Source organism: Clarias gariepinus, chromosome 4 (genome assembly GCF_024256425.1).
Source record: "Clarias gariepinus isolate MV-2021 ecotype Netherlands chromosome 4, CGAR_prim_01v2, whole genome shotgun sequence".
Taxonomy (NCBI): domain Eukaryota; kingdom Metazoa; phylum Chordata; class Actinopteri; order Siluriformes; family Clariidae; genus Clarias; species Clarias gariepinus.
The window spans coordinates 3,307,583-3,326,829 of record NC_071103.1 but is presented as its reverse complement, the minus strand read 5'-3'; positions in this window follow the sequence as shown (position 1 = coordinate 3,326,829).

Sequence of the window (19,247 nt, the reverse complement as noted above, 5' to 3'; positions counted from 1 at the left end):
GCAGGTGGTAAAAAGAAAAGAAAAAACAAAAAACAAAAAGAGAAGAGATCCGAGTGACCTGGCAGACGAGCGCATGCTGAGGGTGTGAATGAGCTAAAAGCTGGAGTCCAGCAGAGCTGTGGACAGGAAGTGTTAGACAGGAAGGACACTGCCCTTACTCTTCCTCTGCCACTTCACACACACACACACATACACTTCTGGCATCCTGATTTCTGTTCTACCAACCACACAATACGGTGCATGTTTGCTTTTGCCATCTTCACTGCTGAAAAAGAAATTCGGATTGGCCAGAAGGTGATGATTAATTAATAAATCACAGGAACGTATTGTATTAATGTGCTGGCTAATTCAATATAATATAATAATATTGCACAGATGTATATACATTACTATTTGCACTTCTGCATGTTGTTGCTGTGTACCTGTACTATAATATGAATGACAATAAAGTTGTACCTACCTACCAACCTATGGCAGTTAATTTAATCAATAGAAATGTGTGTAATTATTGATATGATGTGGCATTCTCTATAAGGGAAATGTAGGAAAGGAGTCTCCAGTGCGAGTGCTTTGTAAACTTGTCAGGAAAGAAAGTTATTGATGTTATGACTGTTTGGAGCTGAGCGGCATTAAACATGACCATAAACGCGTAAAATATATACACCATGATTTTCGTAAATAAACCAAAAAAATTTAGATGTTAGTAAATTGCTGTGACATAAAACAGAAATGAATAAGCGTTGAGGTGGCCACACTACGTGCTTCGCCTCAATACACCACTGTTGATGTTGATTATTTGTTATACATAACAGCAATAATCTATAATATAGATGACTATGCAGGTCATTTGAGGGAAAAAAAGTTGAGTTAGGAATGAATAAGGAATTTTTTTTTTTGGTGAAAGTATTTTAAGCGTAGGAGAAGACAAGCTTTCGAACTTTACAACCAACGAGTTTTTCCCCGTGGTGTATCCTATATCTTGTGAAACGGGATTTCGATCAGAGTTAATTTTCATACTATGTTGAGTATAATTCTAAACAAAAAGGGGTTCTGCTTCTTCTGAGTCCTTGTATGTCTGTGAAAAAAAAATAAAGAAATAATTTAAAACCTTACAAGAAACAGGAAGCTTTTGAATAATAATAATAATAATAATAATAATAATAATAGAATCCATATTTGTCTTCTAAGGTGTGTAATTTTCTGAATGGTGTGTATGTGTGTGTGTTTCTGAATGGTGTGTATCAGCTCTTCCTGCTTGGCACCAGTGCAGAACGTGTGAAGTCATGCAGTCTAACGTCAGCTGTAAAAGAAGGAGAGAGGATGTGGCTGTTCGCTCAAAAATGCAATGAAAGCATACACTAGAACATTAATAATAATAATAATAATAATAATAATAATAATAATAATAATGAACTGTCTGTGCTTTAATACAGATACATGTATATACAGAGTTATGTATTATGGGATTATTACCAATGTTTTAGCAAATAAGTGCAAATAACATACCAGGATATACCACAGGTTTTTTTTTTTTTTCCTCTCCAGATGGGAACGACTGTGCTGCAGTTGATCTGAAACCGTGATGCAGTACTCGCTAGGAGCAGGGCCTGGCGTCCCCGTGGCCCGACCGTGGTGTGCGCTCGGCTTCTCGGCGGTAATCAGGCGCTCTGTCGTGCTCTAATTGTTTCCAGATTTGTGTGGGAGGTCAGGCCCCAGAGAGCGCAGCCCTGCCAAGTTTATAAACACTGCAACGTTTCCAGATGGCCACCGGCTCCAGGCTGGCTAGCAGGTTGATTGGGTCCAGAATAATAACAGGTGGAGAGCAGACAATGAATTCCTTGACACTTTAGACCTTGCTTACTTTCTCTCTCTCTCTCTCTCTCTCTCTGTTTGACGTTTGCACTACTCCTTCTTCTTCCTTTTTGTGTCTTGGATCCATTTCCCAGACTACATGTCTTTCCTCTCTTGGACTTGATTTACTTGCTATATACATAAAAAATATATATATAAACTCTTTTTCCTTTGTCCTCATCATCATCATCATCATCATCATCAACATTTTTCAGCAAACAATTTTACATAAAAATGCTCTCAGCTCTCAATTACTACTATATTTTATGATTATATATGTGATTACATGAAATGAAAAGTTCTCTTTATGTACACTGAAACCGAATCTGAAAATGCCGCTTACACAAAAATGTCTTCTTCATCCATCATTTCCCAACAATTGCACTTTTTGTTCTGAATTAAACAACAATACGATGTCTTATATTTCTAATTATATTAATGTTATGTCTTCGTCCTGTAACCGCCCTTGTTTTTTTCCCCCCCTTTTTTTAATGATGAACTCCTTTCTTGTGATTGTGACCAAGCTCTAAAACTGGAGACTCCTTCCATGAGGGTGAACAGGAAAACCGGCCTGTGTAAAGCACATCAGAATTGAGATGTGACTAGCGCTGTAGTATCATATCAAAATGTCAGATGGAGGCGGACATCGGGGTCAGTGGGACTTTTTTTACTAGAGGCACTAGCACTAGCACTAGCTCGCCTCTTGAACATCACGCCTTAGGTTGGTTTTGCGGTTAAACGAGGATTAGGTAGAAGAGAAAGTGACCAAAGAGAGTAAACGTACAGCGCGAATCCCAGTTCAATGAGCCTTCTTAGTCGGCCTGAATGCCTGCTCTGAGAACGAGGAAGGAGTGGAAAAAGGAAGGAGGGATGGGGCGGGATGACACGGAGCTTGGTTACACTTGCTCAAGCCAAAGAAGCCCCCCGCCCCCCCACCCTTTCCACTTCTCTCTCTCTCTCTCATGCTTTCTCTTTCTCGTTTGCTCTCTCACACTCTCCCTTGGTCTTTAGTCGACTCCAGATGTGCGGTGGCTCCAGCGTGGCTGACATGTACACTAAATCGGCATCTGAGGGCTCGTCAATCTGTGGGGTACTGACTGATCGAGCCCCAGTGCAGGCATGAAAAAAAAAAAAAAGGAAAAGAAGCAGGCCAAGTGTGGGCCAAATGCTGCTGGCAGAGAGGGTGACTTGGACAGGAAAAGAGAGAGAGAGAGACTGTGGGATAGCCAGACTCATACTGTGTGTCAGAGATCGAGATTTAGCTTGTCACCACTGACTTAAAGTTCGGGTTGTTTATTGCGCTTGTTTTTGTTATTTATTTATTGATTTTTAAATCCACTGCCATATCCGATCCCTAACGAGCGAGCCAGAACCTCCGGCATTGTTTAAACATCGTGATATCCAGTGGAGACATTCTTTCCTTAGGTAAAAGTGAAATATGCTTTAAGGTTGAAAGGTAAAAAAGAAAAGCGTTTCCGTAGTAACAGCTTGCTCACAGGGTTTTGTGCATCAGATGCTCAAGCTACACAAGAGTTTTCTGTTGTTTAGGAGACGTTTGGTTAATGGTATACGGTAAGCAGTCTCGCTGTCAGACGGGAAGCTGCTCGTTTCGCAAGGCTTTTCAACTTCAAGGGAAAGTGAAAGAACAGAATTTCGGGGTGATAGGAGTGACTCCGCTTCATCTCGGCATCCGGTTGTTGATTCATTTCCCTTTACAGCACAACACATCATTCAGGGATGAGTTTAAACCTAAGAATAGCACATTAATGTCTCCCCAAAGAAGAAAAACAAAGAAAATGGAGCTCTCGGGAGTTTTACTCTCCTGAAATCTCGAATGTACCAAGAATGGAAGTTCTGAAGGACGGCACGAGTTTGTGCGGTCAAGAAAAAGAACGTTCTTGAGCAACGGCTAGGAGAAGGTGAACTCAGTCGTGGCTCATGCGCTCATGACGTCAAGAAGACCAACGGGAATTCGGCGTGTTTGTCAAATGAGGGCATATTTATGAGAAGAGAAGGAGACGGAGAGCAGGAAGGGGGGGGGGGAGTGTTGCATTTGGTGGGACATTTCGTGGCCTTGTGTGTCTCTGTGTGTGTGTGTGTGAGTGTGTGCGCAGGTAGCTTTGCACACGGACGGATATGTGTGTAAGAGTTCTGATTTCATGAATGTGTTTGCTGTATCTTATTAGATTTTCTGCGGTTTACATGAACCTCGAGCTGGGAGGGAGCGAAGGAATGTATGAGAAAAGTCTAACACACACACACACACACACACACACTGAGATATCATTCTTCAACAAACGAAAAAGTGAAATAGTCAGCAAGCTGATGTGGTTTAAAAGGAATAAAGCGTTACAGGAAACTGATCAACAGTGATCGGGGTTGATGGCGAACGGATGAAAAAAAAAACTAAAAAGACCGAATGATTTACAGGAATACTTGTTGTGTGCACATGAAAGTCATTTGTGATGATTTTGTGTGTGTGTGTGTGTGTGGGATGAAAGTGTTTTCCCGGGAGCCACGCGACTCCCAGGCCTCCAGAACGCTCACGTCACTGAATGTCTCTCTAATGATAACAGTGTAATATAAATATTAAAAACTTCCTCCAGTCTTTGGAAGCTGAGGTCAAGGCTATCAGCTCTCCTTGATTCTAGTGAATATTTAAAAATAACAGACTTTTTAAAGAAATTTGTGGGAACAAAGAAAGCAGTTTCGTGGTGTGTTTAAAGACACGTTCATTTGAAAACTCCGTGCAATCATTCCCTGTATAATCCACTCATTCTCTATATAAAGTGGCCAGTTAGTCCACTCTTTATGTCTTTGGACGATGGGAGGAAACCGGAGTACCCGGATGAAACCCACCAAGCACGGGGTCCAGAGGCATGCAGATTGGGCTGAGTGGCGTTCCCAAATTGCCTGAAGTGTGTGTGTGTGTGTGTGTGTGTGTGTGTGTGTGTGTGTGTGTTTGTACTCCTGGGATCGGCTGTACAGGATAAGTGGTATAGAAGATGAATGAATGAATTAATATTCTATAATGTTCTAATCTTTTGAATCTTTTTCTAACCCTTGTCTATTCGATTCTGCTTTGTTCTCTTCTTTTTTGTCCCATAAGGTATATGAGTACTGTGCAAATGTCTTGACCCCCCCACCATTTGTTCATATTCTGCCACCAGAGATCCAGACTTTATTGTATAGATTTTTTGTCTCTCATTATTTTCAGTGTCAGAGGAATGTGTTGTATTTGTTAAGCCACACAGTGACCTATGAATCATTCCAGCATTAAAAAAACGTCTAACTTAAGGCATGAACCAGTGAGAAACAGGAGCAGATGATGACAGACGATCAGGCCGGGGATTAGTGAACGGACGAGAGGGGAAATGCGGTTGCTGCTGAGGTCGTTTTTAAATTGTACCTCTAGGCACTTTGCAGCCTGTCACGATGAAACACCCGATTCTGTTTCTTTCATTTCATCTCCATTATTGAATTGTATTTTATTTAACATATAGGATCTGAATAACGATGACGGTTCCAGGATGCGTCTGGACTGTTTCAACAGAAAACAGTGACGGCTCTGTGACGGCTGGAGACTCCAGTTGCTCGATCAGTGGACGGCCGGTAACCTAAACAATGTGGACTTAACTAATCTTAACTAACTTCCTGTCGTACTAGTGCTCTTTGACCATACATCATTTAATTACAGAAGGATTTAATTGAGAACGGTGCTAGCACCCAAGTCTGTTTATTTTACTGATATACATTAATGTTTTATTCTGTTGTTTTATTCGTTTCGTATTCTAATCTGTTTAGTCCGATTCTTAATTACTTTAATTAATGTTGTAATCTGACTCTTCTATTCTATAATCTATCAGTCGATGATGCATTCTGTATGGCTGAATTCTGTCCTGTGTTCTATTCTATTATGTTCTGTTCTATTTAGTTCTCTACTTTTTTTCTTAATTCGAAAATAGCAATGTGTGTGTGTGTGTGTGTGTGTGTGTGTGTGTGTGTATGTGTGTGTGTGCCCATAATGACTGGAATATGTAACAATATGTGGCAAAGCATTTAATGGAAATATTCTACAAGTTAAAAAAATGTGTGTGTGTGTTTACGTGCATGCGTGTCTGCGTTTGTGAGTGTGTGTGAGCTTTGTGTGGGTTGGTGAAAATCAAGTCTCACAGTGACACACAATAATAACTTGCATATGCAGAAAAGGGAAGAGGGGAAAAGCACGAAACGAGTACAGGGAAAGAGAGGACGACAGAACAAGATGGTAAAAGTTACAAGAATAGGATGAGGGGGGAAAAGTGGAGGATCGGGAAGGCGAGTGTGGTGAAAGGAGGGAGGGAGGGAGGGAGGGAGGTTAGGGAGGTAAAAAACACCACGGCTCCAGTAAGGCGGCGGGACTGGGCAGGTTGATGAATGTGCTGGGCTTCAGCATCGCTGCCACCCCTGAGCTCGCGAAGCTTCGCCACAATGACTTACAGTCTCCTGCCACCTCCACACGCCAGCCCTCCAGCCCTAATCTTTACCTCCTCTCTCACTCTATCTCTGTCTTTCTCCAACACTGCACGTCTATCTAAAAATTTCTGCACTGCTACAACCCCCCCCCTCCCTCTCTCTTTCACACACACACACTCTCGCTCTCACATACACACACACATGACTCAGTCGGTCCAGCACATACGCTGACCCATGACTCAAACTTTCAGCTAAATTTTTTCATGTTTCAGAGCCACAGTCATGACGCAGTGCTTTTTTTCCCCTAAATATTCTTCTGCCAAATAGTCGCTGAATTCTGCCGTCTGATTGGACGGAAATCAGAATGTTCATGTTAATACATTAATTATATATTATTGTTTCTATAGTAACAGTGACACACCTAACATATATATATATAACATATATATATATATATATATATATATATATATATATATATATATGTGTGTGTGTGTGTGTGTGTGTGCGTATGTGTGTGTGTGTGTACTGTATGTATATATAATGAAGAGACTTTTAAAATATTTGTTGTAGTCAAGTTTAATGGTGTAAGTTAACTTTCAGCCATCAGCTTGAAAACCATCAGCTAGAAAATTCATCAATGTTTACAGTTTTCTGGAATTCTCAAGGGCCAGAAATATTGGAACATTTTCAGGAGAATGGTTCCACAATTAACAGTGCTTCACTTATTGAAGAGCTGAAGCCTAAACTTCGGATTACAAGAAGAGGACCGCTATCCAAGGGTGTCATGATCTTGCGTCCGCACGCTTCTGTCCACACTGTCTTCATTTTGAGGTGTTAAAGCATCCTCCCTATAGTCCTGATCTCGCTCCATCGGCATGTGTTGCCCTATTAGGACGACACATGGGGGCTAGGGGTTCGGAAGATCCCAGGTTCAAACCCCACAACCACCAAGTTGCCACCCTCAACTGCTCAGATGTATAATGAGATAAAAATAATAAGATAAGAGCGTCTGCCAAATGCCTAAATGTAAATGTATGAGGACAAAGATGCACTTCAAATGAAGAAGTGAAGACAGCAGCACATTTGTGGCTCGCAGCTCAGACTAAAACATTTTCAATGAGGCAATACGAAAGCTTGGTGACTGATGTGCAATATGTTTTGAAAAGCAAGGAGGTTATGTTGAAAATGTTATGCATTTGCCTTTGCTAAAAGTTCATTCAAATAAATTCTACAGCCAAAGTGCAAGTAATTCTGGACTCACTCTCGTAATTTAAAAGTGCTAGCAAGAAATCCATAATACTGCTTTCGTCTTCTGATTAGAGTCGAAACAATCTTCTCTTTCTTCTTGTAATGGCTGGATGTTTACTTGATAAACACGTAACACAGAAATGACTTCAACCAATGAAATAAATTCTGACCAGAAATCACAAGCAATAAACGTTAGCTTTGGATAATAGCAATTAGCTTGCACTCAGGATGTAGTTATGGACCATTAAAGGGCTTATAAAACCTCGAGGAAAATAACCGGGCCATAAACCCGGATACCTGCTGTTTAAACAAATTACACATTGTTCATATTCGTCACAGATTTGTACCGTTTTTGTAATTATCAGAATTATTACTTTGTTCTGCTAATTTCCACTCGTGTAATTCCGTCGGCTTGCGTTGCGGTAGGGCTTGAATTTTTTTCACCAGAGTTCTAGGATAAAAAAAAATCTGCTACAACCTAAAACTTACTGCTCGGATGTAGAACTTTCTTCCCAGCTGTAACTTTTCAAGCTAGCTACGCATGATGTAATGCAGCTACATCCAGAGGCCTCTTAGCTAGCAACACGACAAGATGCTGAGGAAAAATTAGCATAAGCTAATTTTAAGCTAAATTTTTTTTTTTTTTCGCTACACTTTTTAATGTAGGAGGAATTTATTAGCTTAGCTCATGAGCTACGTTATTTTGAAAATAGCTCCGCTACTGGCAGGCTAGTAAACAATTATTTTTAGTGCAATATGTAACCTACTGTTTGCTATATTTACTTATATTTTTACTTCTATTTATTGTTATTTTTCTTACAATTTTTATTTCTTAAAAAAAAAATTTCTTGTCTAATTTATTTTTTTTCCTTTTGTCCCAGTAAATTAATCAAAGCAACTGTATAACCAAGACAAAGCAATTTCCCTCTGGGATTAATAAAGTTCTTTGAATCTTGAATCTTGAAAAATCCACTTGAGAACTTAGCGCTTCTTGTATCTTTGCACTTTCTTTTATTATTTCCTTTAACTCTAGAGTAATCTTAAGCTCTTATCCTTTTTATTCTCGAGGTTTTTGACATGCTAACGCCTAGCTGCGTGTGTGAGCATTTTTTCAAAAGAATGCTCATACTGTTTCTTAGGATTCACACAGTGCACATTTAGTCACCTTGCCAGTCATTTATAAGCACACCTAAAATGTCATGAATCAAGCAATGAGTCAAATGAAGTTGTCCATTTTTATGCCTATCCGTAACCTTGAATAATAAGTACAATGATTTAGTGGAAGTCTTCAGCAGAGCTCTTACTGTAAGTCTTCTGAATGTTACACCCAACAACCCAAACACACAAAATCAAAGCGTGCTTTGAAAGTCAGAACAGCTTCTATACCACCACCTACACCACCAGCCCCCCATCTCCACCACCAGCCCATCCCTCTGTCCTTTCTTTGACTTCCGGTCATGTCCCCATCCCCTCACCGTGGGACATTCCTCTGAAACACAGGCCTGTTGTGCCGGGGCTGCGCGCCGACAGACTCCAGGAGGTTTACAAGCACGACCCGGACTCCCCCGCTGAGAGCCGGTCTCCACAGCCCCGCTCCCAGGTGACACATAAAACACTCTCACTGCTCACGTCAGACCGGCCATTAACGCTTTCTAATTGCAGAGAAGTGGAGTCATCAGTGATTGAAGCGATTTAGATAATTGGGGCTAATTGGCGTTTTATATCGCGCTCCATTGTGATTGGGGTTGCAAGGTCGATCGAGAAGTTTCGGACAATTAGCTCTTAGATGAAGGGTTATTTTAAAAATATGAACTGAATTCTCTGGTAAAAGTTAAACCAAAATGTGTGTCTTAAATTAGACTTCAAATACAAAACTAAAAGATTGATTTTTGTTACAGGTAAATTAATTCTTCTTTTACCAAGAAATCAAAGGGACATGAGAAAACATTACCAAAAGCTTATTATCTTACATTAGTCATGTCTTATGCTAACTGCTAATCTATTATTGAAATTGTAATTTGTCTGAAGCTAAGTGTAAAATTTTAAGTTTGACCTTCTGCTAAATGCTAATCACTTCACCCACAACTAACTGTTATAACATCATTATTATTATTATTATTATTATTATTATTATTATTACATTTAGAGTAAAATGTTTTTACATTCATTATTTTTATTTGGAGTTTTATTTAGAGTTAACTAATTAATAGATATAGCAATTTTTTTTTAACATTTAGAGCCTTTGCTAATCTTTTCCCTCCATAACTAGCTGTTGTAAGGGAAAATATGTTTTATAATTTAGCGTCCAACGCCTTGCTAATTGCTAATCACCACAGATTTATCAGTCATGAAAACTTTAACATGAAATACAGGTTTTTATTTGTATATTTTTTTGTTTGTTTGAGTGATGTTTAACATCTTCCCTTTGCTAACGGCTAAACACATCACATGACACTTACACCACGATCATCGTGCTAACTAGCCACACTAACAAATCGCGTCATGTTCGAAGGCATTTTTGTTTAGCCTTTATGCTCATTAGCAACAGCTCTATTTCTAATCACTTGCATGTCTCCTAGCGTGATAATACTATCATGGGGAAGTGATTACGTAAGTATTAATTAATTGTCCAATGATGCTATCACCGTCATGCTACTTTTGCCTGCAATGTAAGCTGCCTGATTAAAAGATAAAAAAAACTTTATCTTACGATCTGTGTTGAGCAAATGTATTACATGAACAGGAGAAAAAACAACAGGGAACAAAAAAAAGGCTTGAAAAAAAAACAGGCATAAGTACTTTGTTCCTTCCCACCTCTGTAACTTTAAACTTTAGATACCCTGGAGATCCCTTCAGCCCTCCTGGAGATTGTGGATCTGTGCAAAAAAAAAAAAACCCCGATCTTCAGTATCTTGCTTCTGGATGCCATTAAGACCTGCAAATTTGTTATCCAGCCCCAGAGATACCATGTAATAGCTTGAAATCCACTCTCTGAACAAAGCATCTTGTTTCTTCTTTTTAATAAAATGTTTAAATACATTATAGAGAGCGTTGCTTAATACAACATGTTGAGTGTACAAACTCCAGGAGGAATACAGTAACTGCTGCATAAAGTCCATAGCAGCACGATATACACTTCCTATGCCTTACTTATGACACATAATAACAGTGAATACAGGGAACCGCTAACTGTTATACGGCTAATATTCAGTGAGAAAGAGAGAGAAAGAGAGAGAGAGAGAGAGAAAGAGAGAGAAAGAGAGAGAGAGAGTATACGCAACATGACGCATTCTCTAGACACACAGTAAAACATTTAAATCAGACATTGAATGATTCCTTTTATAGCCATTCAGTTAGACAGCCACAGCGCGGCTGGCTGTTTTCCCAGCCTGCACTGTTAATTCCAGGTTATTTAAATTTTTCTATGCAACATCATCAACTATTTAAAATGAAAAAGCTGTGGGGGCGACCTTTTATCGGCAAAGGGAAAGCTGGCCAAAACGAGTCTTTGCCAGTTTCGACTGTGTTTCTGCTGCTGTCATAAACTTAAACACCACCCATGCTAACACTGTGAACATGGTAAGGCTCCAGAAACAATCTAGTACAAGTATATTTTGTGAAAACACTTTTTTATGTGGAAAATATGGAAAATAATAATCACCATCAAGGTAGAACATTTCTCAGTACGCTGGAGTCATGATCAGACTGAAACGCTGGCCTCCCAGGAATTCCTTTAATGGCCCAAACACATGGAAATGGTTTGAAGCAAGGCGAGGTCAGGAGTGTATGGAGGACGTGGCAATAACTCCCAGCTGAGTATCCGTAATGTGCAAGTGGTGCTGGTGAATGATTGTGTATGTGAATGACTCTCCCGAGCGTTATCCATTAAGTTTCATGCAACAGGTGCTGAATGTTTGCGAGAACAACGGCTGTGGGCTCCAGGCCACCTTGGCCAGGATCGCCATTAACGGACGTATGCACTTCTTTAAAAAGTTTGCATCGTTTAAATATTTAACCGCGGCTAAGAGTTTTAGGGTCTTCCCGATCGGGTTTATACCTTTATTTACCAAAAGCTCCATAACAAGAACATCCCTCATAGTTGTGGAGAAATTGATTGATTTGTATTCACAAATATCCAGGTTAAAGCAGCACAATCATGGGGATGATTGTCGACCATGATGTGTTGTCGTCTATCCGCCTTAAGGTTTAACGCAGTGTGTTGCTTTTCTGTTTCATGCTTGTAACGAGTAGCTGTTGAATTTAAGTATAAACATTACAGATGCATACAAAAGACACAAAACATTGAGACTAAAGACGCCACCATTTCCTTTGTCGTCTATATGGAGTATATAACATAAGGTCCCAGTTTCAGGCGTTTTTTAATAGAACCCCACGGTTGGACCAATCGGAATCAGGAATTCAACCAACGCTGTGCTTAACTGAATTGCAGATTTCCACAGCTAGGAAACATCGTGGAAACGATGCTGCTGTGAGCGATCAGCCACTTGTCCCGGAGTGTAGACGTGTTTAGCCTGGATGAGAACTATTGTACAAGCATTAATGGGAACCAGATGTTCAGCTTGTGTCCTCAGAATAAATGGGTCTATTGGGAAGCCGGGCTGAGTCTCGAGGGACATTCCTTACACGGCCCGAGCTGATTGGTCTGCGCTGAAACAACATGGCCAAGGTAAACTCTGATTTGAGGGGAGATGGTATTTGTGTGTGTGTGTGTGTGTATGTATATGTGTGTGTGTGTGTGTGTGTGTTGTGGATTGGACTGGGGGAGGGTGCATCACTTTTGGACAGAGGAGCCTAAAATAAATCGTTAGGGCTAAAGGAGGAGCTTAGCTCATCCTCTAAGGAAAACACTGGCTCTCGCCGAGGGACTGACATGCGTGATGACTGTGGCGCCAGACGAGAGCTGACTGCGGCCTACTTTCTAGGCCTTCATGGGAAACGGGGAGCATCGGCAAGCCGAGCTGCTTTCGCACTGATGTCACACAAATCTGCAGGGCTTTTTTTTTTTTTTTTTTTTTCCCAGCGCATTGTTTTAAAAGTCTCCTTACCACTCGTATGTGGTTTCATTGCTATAATAAGCACAGTCCCACGACGTTTATTAAAACAATATGTGAGGAATAAAACCATTGGCGTCGTGCTGTTATGGGAAATTAATCAGTTACAGGCCTTTGCGGTGAAACTGGGTTACTGTCGAAGATTAAAACTATCCACAAAGACCCTGTTATGGATGTTAAGAAGCCCTGCGACTGGAGAAGGTTTCACCGTATTAACAATTTTCCTTCAGTATAGTACAAACCTGGGATGTGCTTAGTCAGGTTAAACAATTCAACAGCACTATAGAGTACTGGTCTATTTTATTCAATAACAGAATGATTTAAAGCTTGTTGAAAAAGCCGATCCTGGTGCCAAGCCAGTTTCGTTCATGAGCATGAGGACGTCTCAAAGATCAATATTTAATATGAGATATGGATCGTCTCAGGTTCACCTGAAGGGCCATTACCTTCAACAGAGAATTAGCAAATGTTTCATACTCGTTACTGTAAGACTTAGTATTTATCACTCTTGTGATTTATGCTTGTTCCAAATCTAATGCAAAGAAGTGATGAGTTGGCGGTGCATTGATATGGATACCGGTCTGATACCAACAGAAAATCACAGTGATTTGGATGTATTAGGGTTGCTTAGTGGTCTACAGATCAGAAGGACATGGGTTTAAACCCCAGCACCACCAAGGCGGTTCTGGGGCTAGTTCTATTTTGATTCAATTTTGAACCAGTTCTTTGTTTTCAGACAGAAAATCCGCTTCCATGGTGGCACTAACATTTTTCTGGGCTAAAACGAAGAACTGCTCATGACAAAGTTTGTGATTGTCGTCTTTAAAAAATGGACTTTATACTCGGACGGAAAGCTTCCTGATAATGATAGAATCTAGCTTACCAAGGCCATATTGAAGTTCCCCATTTTCGTTGTTGTGCTTGCTGCTAACATTTTTATTTAACATTTTTAATAAATAGTTTATTGCCGTTAGCATTACCGCTAGCATTGATGCTAGCATTGTTGGGAAGGTACAGACACACATGGACATACGCGGTGACGTAATGTTGTGACTCTCTAGCCGCTGGAAAAACGAAGATAGTCCTTAGGAGGTTCGCTATTAAACCGACTCTGAACCGGCACTAGCACCAGACATGAACTAGTAACTGGTTCATTTTGGTGGAAAAAGAGATTAATCTGAGCTGTTACGCCAGGCCCTCGACCCTCAACTGCTCAGAGATATACGTATACGGGTATAATGTAAAATGGCTATAATGATAATGCCGTCTGCCAAATGCCGTATATGTAAATGCTAATGTATTGCACGGTTTATAATAAAGCAAAATGTACAACATGTGCATATTTCTCCGATACAAAAGTCACCTGAAGCCCTCTTACAATGTCGCGCGGAGTCATATTAAGAGACCGGTCATTTAAAATGAGGTACGAAGTTACTCTCAAGTGTGGGAAAGTCATGCAGAGAAAGTGTTGTATGTAAAATTGAGAGTGGTTCAGTTCACCAATCACTGGTCTCTGCATTTCTTGGCATTTTAAACGATTATTCTGACCATCCTCGTGCTCTCTATTACACTTCAAATGTCTTAAACATACAGTAACTCAACACAATGTAGCAGCATCGGGATCGAGATAAGAATCCCCCTCGATCAAAGAGAGCTCTAGCAATATCCCCCCCCACACCCAAGCCACCCCCCCACCCCGGCCGTATACAACAGCAGCTCCACCTGCACCACTGCTGCACTATTATCTAACTATTAGAGCTGAGTGATTAGCACGAGGCCTTTCCGTGTCCAGTGCCACGTCCGGTGGCCGCCGGACGCTCGCGGCTACAAAGCGCAGGTCTAAATCGAGAAAGCGCCTCACCGAGCACAATAGCTGGAAAGCAGGAGCGTGGCGAGTTTTTCCTCTGTCCACGGGGGTGGAGGGCCCTGTTTTTGTAAGCACTCGCATCCTGTGAAAGTCCCCTCGTCCAGACAGGGACCTCCACCTGCTCATCAGGACGCAATTAAACGGACGCTGATCCCGAATCAGCCCTCGTTATTCCGACCCCTGAGTAGGCGCTGAGCATTTTCTCTCTCGCCCCTCAGCCCGAGGGCCCGTGCCGCGCTGCCTCCTTCCATGACTCCCTCCCTCGCTCCTTCTCTCCCTCCTCCCTCGGCTGCTCATTTGACTGGCGCCAGTGCTCAATGGGGCCTGCACTTTGATTATTTGTGTTAACAGTTAATTTAGCACCACAGACACATGTGCCAAAGTTGCCTCCACTTCCCAATGTATCACCAACAAATGTGACTTTTATGAGTTCTTTTTTGCAAAAAAAAAAAAAAAAGAGCCAGACTTCACTTACACTCTCTCTCTCTCACACACACACACACACACCATCGAGCTTTTTCCCTCCCACCGGCGTCGGCCTAAGCCTCCGCTGACCGACAGCCTCCTTTAACGCACGCAAACACCGACCCCCACCCCCTCCCCATTTCCCCCCCAAAAAAATACATACACAGAACCTTAATCTTTTCCACATCTAGCATGAGGGAGTTGTTTCAAGCTGCTCTGTTCCTTAGTGTTTGCATTATCAGGGATACATTTCATGTCAGAGCTGCAGAAGTTCTCGTACCCTGAGCGCTCACACGCTCTGGAGATAATAGGAGGAAATTTCGCTGGTTTGCTTTCACAGCGAGACCTCTTCTGGTTTTGATCAACGATTATGAAATCTGTGAGGAAACGATCTCGTTTTTTAGTGACGCCCCGTAAAACGGATTTCGGGCTAAAGAGGCGAGGAGAGATTGTCGTTTATGCAAAACAAAAAAAAGAGAGGGAATAACTTTTAAGTGATTAAAATGTCAGAAGCAATACGTCGTTGTACTGTACGTTGCACGTGAACCGAAGGGAAACCACGTGACGGCATGCTAATAGAATATGAGAGAATGTGAAAAATCAACCACATGGAAATGATGCATTGAGAGAGAGAGAGAGAGAGAGGGGCTGGAGGAGATCTGGTCCACTTACATGAGAGAATGGTTTTGGCGTCTTGTGCAGCGTATTTAAATAAAGTTGAACAGAATCCCAGCATGCCTTGCGGCGCCAGCTATAATAACTCCCGGCGTCAGTGTTTAGGCAAACATTCATCCGTTCTGATTTTACAATTTTTTTATTATAAGATCATGTCATCCTGTATATATATATTTATTTTCCGATTCCAAGATGGCCGATGTGACGGAATCAGGCCATACTCCTGTACATAACGGCGCCGTCTCTTCACCCCATGTTCAGTCACAATTGCTGAAATTATGAATAAAATTGTCCCTCGGTGGACGTGGTGGCATTGGTCATGGTGAAGGTGGCCAGGGTCTACAGGATGCAGGACAATACAGGGAAGGAAAGAGGAGGCAGCGGAGCGCCGGGCAAGGTGAACCTGTCAACCTGCCCCGCCCAGACACTGCCTCCGCAGCCAAAACACGACCGGAGTGTGAAATGAAACACGGCCGCACGGAGCCGGGCTTACAGGACTGCACCCCAGTGACACCCCTGGACCCCACGTGAGGAGGAAGTAAATCACTCCATGTTGTGCTCTAACAGGAAAACTAATCAACCCTCTTTCGACCAATCAGAATTCAGAATTCGCTACTAAACACTGTAGCGGCCGTTTCATAGCCGAGCTCTCCCTCGTGGACGGCACAAGGCACTGGAGGTGAGGCGCGGGGCTTGGACCCCCGCTAATGTGTGCTCGTCAATGAATCGTGAAATTACTGAAGCCCGTTTAAACGGCTCTCATGGCAGATCCACACTAGGAGAGAGAGGGACAGAGAGAGAGAGGGAGAGAGAGAGACAGAGAGAGAGAGAGACAGAGAGAGAGAGAGAGAGAGAGAGGATGTTTCCATGTGGCCTTGGAAGAGCATAGCTGTGGTGTGAGCTCATCAGTGCGGCCCGATTCTGCTTTCTCAGCATTGCTTCCTCCAGACTCGCTATACCCATGTCCAGCTACAGCGTTAGGACGCCGTCCCCCACCCCCCATCTGTCTGTCTCTCTCTCTCTCTGTCTGTCAGTTTCTCTTTGTCTGTCTCTCTCTCTCCTCTATCTGTCTTTCTGTCTGTTGGTCTGTTTCACTTAGTCTGTCTGTCTCTCTCTCTCTCTGTTCCTCTATCTGTCTGTCTCCCTGTCTAACTTTCTCTTTGTCTTTCTCTGTCTTTCTCTCTCTCTCTGTCTAGCTCCCTCTCCTTCTGTCTGTATCTCTCTTGGACTCTGTCTGTTTCTCTCCTATTCCATATGTAATGCACTTTATTGTTGTTTGTCTATCTATCTGTCTGTCTGTCTGTCTGCCTGTTTGGGCATCTATCTGTCCACCCATCAGTCAACCCACTCCTTTTTTGTCTCTACCTGTTTCTCACTCACTCTCCCTCAATATATCTGTGTCTATCTGTCTGTCTGCCTGTCTCTCTCTCCCTGATGAGAAATGTGAGAGCTCATGTTTCCACTCCTTGAAAAACAGAACCAATATTTTTAATGTGCACCTTTATTCACACACACACACACACACACACACACACACAGAGGCATGCACATGCTCGCACACACACGTAGCTAGGCCAGGGCGTGCGCTTGTGTGTGGCTCCTCTTTTTTTGACTGGGCGCTAATTAAAAACATCCCGAGTGGTGTATAATGTGTGTGTGTGTGTGTGTGTGTGTGTGAGCTGCAGAGCCACTGAGTCTGCCCCTTCTCCCTCCTCCCCTGAACAAACACCTCGCCATGCAAAGCCCTACACACAGCTCAGCTCTCCCGCTCCTCACCCCTGAGGGTTCATGTTTAATCCCCCCACCTCACCACCTCACAGGCTCCCCCCTCGGGTTACGCTCTGGGGTTCTCTCCCATCAGGGCAGGACGAATTTTGGAAAACTTGTCAGCATGTAGAACCATAAAGAACCTGGACTCTAGACTCCCGCTGCGTCAGGAGAACCTGGATACAGAAGGCCGCACTCATTACATTGGGTTCCTCCGCGAGGTTCTGGGTGGTTTTGGGTTCTACTTGAACATTTTCTAACATAAAAAGTAGATCTTGAACGTTTTTTTTTTTTTTTGCCCCTAGCTGCCTGATTTGTTCTTTGGTAAGAAACGTTAATGTTTAAAACATTAATACATAAAATTTATTTTAGGTTGATAGAAATTTAGAAACTTTCTAGAACCTTTAAAACATTTTTCGACATATTAAAGTAATTAACTTGAAAATTAACCCTTTTATTTTTAAATTATTAAACTACAGGAGGACGGGATGGTTAAATGGTTCTTTGGTTAGAAACTTTATCAAATAATTCATGTTTGGAAGAGTTAGACACTCTAGAGTTCTACATTTCTTTAACCTCTAAAGAGTTCTTTAATTCCATCAGTGATTAAGACACGGTAATTATTAAGTGAATGGTTGGGTCAGGAGAGCCCTAACTGATGGTTCTTTAGAGGAGTTTGGGATGGTTGAAGGTTCCTAAGGTTCTCGAGTCCTTTATCAGTATAATGTTAAATTCTTTGATTACAAGCACTGATTTTGAACGAGGAAACTGCACATGGAGAAATATAATCTAGAACTTTTCTTATCTGTTGTTGTTTTAAGAAGCAGTATTAAAACAAACAAACAAACAAAAAACAGTAAGGGTTCCTCATTCCAAAACAAACAAGTGAATGTCGGTAATATCGTGTGAATTATGGTCAGCGCCGGCACAAAGGGAGGACATGAGGCACTACTGCCACTTCCTTTTGGCAAGGTCACAGAGACCTTTGTGCTCAATCCCAAATATCTCCCTGCTCCCTATTTATGTGCACTACAAAGGACAGAAAGGTTCTATCATCTAGGAACAGAACCATTCAGAAGTCAGAAATTAGAGATAATTAGAGCAGCCAGAGCGTGTAGGGTCAATGTCTGACAGTACCAGAGTGCAGGGTTCGATCAGGAGCTTCACATGTTCTCCCCGTATCTGCATAGGTTTCGACCAGATTCTCCAGTTCTCTTCACCTGAACACACAGAGTTGTGGTGTTGTGTGATGGTTGTGTGAAGGATCATGGACCTACTGTGAGATAGGTGCTGTGTTACAGTAAAGGCTGTACAACACTGAGCGCACACTGCCATCTAGTGGCGACTGTAGGAAAGGTCAACGCAGGTATCATTTTATTCAACAAAGGTGTTTTAGTCTTCCTATATATTGCTCTACAAATGAATGTAAGTATTAAGTTATAAAAGCAACTAACAAACAAATAAATACATTTTTTTGGAAACTTTTCAAGTAAATTTCTTTTACATATAATAATAATAATAATAATAATAATAATTAAGTTATTATTATACATTAATAACGTATTATAAAAATAATAATAGTGGTAAAATTGCCAAAGGCATACAATAACACAATATTTTTAACATTAACTATTAGATTATAAAAATGAACACAATAAATAAATAAGTAAATAAAAAAAAATTAGGGACTATTTTTAAATTTCCATTTTTAAACAAATGGTGATATATTGGTTAATTAATAATTGTTGTATTAAGTATTGTTATAAAGTAAACTCTCATTAACTCCAAATAAATAGTAAACAGTTATAAAATGGTAATTTATAGTCACGCGCCGCGCTGAGTTT